Source organism: Lissotriton helveticus, chromosome 2_1 (assembly GCF_964261635.1).
Source record: "Lissotriton helveticus chromosome 2_1, aLisHel1.1, whole genome shotgun sequence".
Classification (NCBI taxonomy): Eukaryota; Metazoa; Chordata; class Amphibia; order Caudata; family Salamandridae; genus Lissotriton; species Lissotriton helveticus.
Window position 1 is genome coordinate 1833873441 of NC_136059.1, and position 2884 is coordinate 1833876324.

At 36.8% G+C, this 2884-nt stretch overlaps 1 long non-coding RNA gene across 1 annotated transcript; it reads right to left on the minus strand.

Moving 5' to 3' along the window:
* Positions 1–2067: 2067 nt before the first annotated feature.
* Positions 2068–2884, minus strand: LOC144819942 (uncharacterized). The gene is made up of 3 exons (XR_013607632.1): positions 2821–2884; positions 2583–2656; positions 2068–2120 (listed from the first exon to the last, which is right to left on the minus strand). It is a non-coding gene; the product is annotated as an uncharacterized LOC144819942 (long non-coding RNA).

Here is a 2884-nt window from a genome sequence, read left to right on the forward strand (position 1 = left end):
CAGACAGAGATGACCACTAAAAATATTAACGTTGTTAAAGCTACTCACCCAGGACTAATGCCAGACATCTTTGTACAACCTGCAGAACTTGAATATGACTTTAAATGTATGTTTTGGAACGAGGCTGGACTTCTAAATGAGGTAGAGAATGTTGATTTGAATTAATCAATTAGGGATTTTGTTGTCTTTAAAAGGAAGTACAGAAGTCCAGAGTGGATTAAGAAGTATGTTTTATTATGTAGTTATCATGAAGAGCCTTCCTGCTGCTCAGCCCATACTCCAACTGAATCTCTCGGATATCCAATATTCCATGCATCACCACGCACCAACATTGCACTCCACACTCATACTGGCTGAGCAGCAAGTATAACATATCTCCCTTCTTTACAAAGGCTAAAATAACATCAGCTACAAATTCATGCATATCTACAAATAGCAAACAAAATGCAAGAAAAGTGCATGGAAATATCAGGTGGAAAAAGTCTCTCACTTGTTGCTGAACTGCAGTAAGTAAACATATTGCCATTTTACATATAGAGATGGTACACGTCACAATAACATTGTAACAAAAGCATACATGTAAGTTATTAATTATAAAAGACCATGCACGCTAATCACAATATATAAAAATTATGTTACAAAATGTAATCAGAATACATTCAATTATCACGTTGAGTGCAAGAATATTGCCGTTATAAATATTGAGAGATGATAGACATCAACATGTCACTATGATCATGCACTCTACCCTATGCAACAAGGAGACAGAACCTCTTGGAGGGCCTATATTTCTTTCAACATTGAATATATCCTAAATGTTTAGTCAAAAGATGCCAAAAAAAGATCTTTGAAATGTTATTCAAACATGGAACATTTTTATTAGACTATTTTGTCATTTTTTTTATAATAAAATTTTTTTTTTTTTTTTTAAAGACTCATATATAAAAAATACATTGCATTATCATTTCACAAATCAACATTTTACATACATTTGGTGATAGTCCTATCATACCAAAAATGCCCTCTAGTAACAATTGATCCTATTGATCAGAGACACAAAAACACACATTTGTCACACAATATCAAAATATAATAATGAACATACCTAACAAATACAGCTAAACAAAATTATACAAGACATTGACTAACATAAGTGGTAGCTCTAAGGTGTATTTGAGAGGGTACGTATAGGAACCTAGATGGAGTGGTTCTGTTGGTTATGATGTACTTGACCAAAGCGTATCCAAGACAGGGGTGTTGGGCCGACGTACGTTTCGGTGGAAAGCCACCTTCCTCAGGGCCAAAGACAAAAGACTAACAGGCAAGTGACACAAAATCTTTAAAATATGAGGGCAACATACAAAATTCTGAAAAAACAAAAAATAGGAAAAATATATAAGTATCATGAACTCTTTTACTTTTTACATTTTTACATCTTAGTTTTTGGCATCATGTAAATACACACATATGCTTTACATATTTTAGGAGTTTGCTGAAAACTCATAGCTAGCTAGCACTCTTGCTAAGTATGGTTAGGTAGACCTAAGAACAAGGTTAGTCCACATAATAAGAGGATAGAAGAAAGAGAAGAAATCAGAAACAATGAACCCACTAGGTCTAAAGCACCTAGAGTAATTGGCAAAATGCCTAAAGCATGCAGTGCTTTTAGGGTCTGTGGTAGTGCGCTGTTACCCTTATTTGAGAAATATATATATATATAAGTATAGGGGTTACCTATGTTTTGAAGAGGCTGCATATATAAATGTTTAAGATTCTTGCTGGACTTTTTTGAAGTGTGTGCTGAAAGTTAAAGTACAGAGAGTTTCTGTAGTTTTATGGGCCAAAGGGTGTTATATTAATAATGCTGGTTTAATTATTTGTCAATTACCTCAGAATGAGAGGCCCATGCCTCAAGATTTCCTTAATTTTTTGGAGCCACCCGGGGCGTTTTCTCAGGGCAGTTAGGTAGTTTCTGTACAGATGCAAAAAATGTAGGTGAACAATGGGCTGGAACCGTGCTTAACGTGAAATTATACTAAATTGTGATTGCATTACCTGTTAGGAAGTACACGATGTATTGTCAGTAAAACCTTAGGGAGCTTCGTTTAGGGCGCCATGATCTGTATAATAAGGTAGTCAAATATATAAAAAAAGAGATTTTGAAGCACACCATGTTGATCTTAATTCATTTAAGCTACTCTAGTGTGGAAAGACTAAACGATAGAAAATGCTTGTGATATTTAGCTAGTTTTCTACATTGGAAGCTAAGCGTTGTTTATAGCTGACTCCGCTACCCAGTGAAACATTGTAGCTGACTTTCTACATCGGAGGCTGAGCGTTATTTATAGCTGACTCCGCTACACAGTGAAACATTGTTGCATTAGCATGGAGATATGGCTGTAGCTTTTCGAGTAAGTGCAGCGTTTGATGACACTTTCAGAAAAGGACAGAAGCTGAGCGCTCGTTAAAGAAATAACAGCTTCACATTCAAGCATTGTCTCATCATTTTAAGCTATAGCTTGTTAGATAAGTGAAACACTTTTGTGACATGCTAAATGGGGCTTACGGGCAGATTGTCGTACCTGATTAGTAACGTTGTGTTTCTTGCATGCAGCGCTTCCAAGGGTTCAGTTCTTCAATAGGTGGATGACCGTGTCTGAAGTTAAAAAGACATGTCGGTCAGAAATATGCACGGGCTGTTTAAGCAAGGCTTTATGTGCCGTCAGAGAGGGTGATTTGAAATTCGCCGGTGGTGCAGTTAAGAAAGACGAGATACTTGCAACAGCAGTAACAGGCTAGAGCTGGGGGAGCGGTTCTTACCTTCTTCTAAACGAGCTACTGCCACGACCGGGGGTTCTGTGGAAAAAGTTCCGCTGTGAGGCTG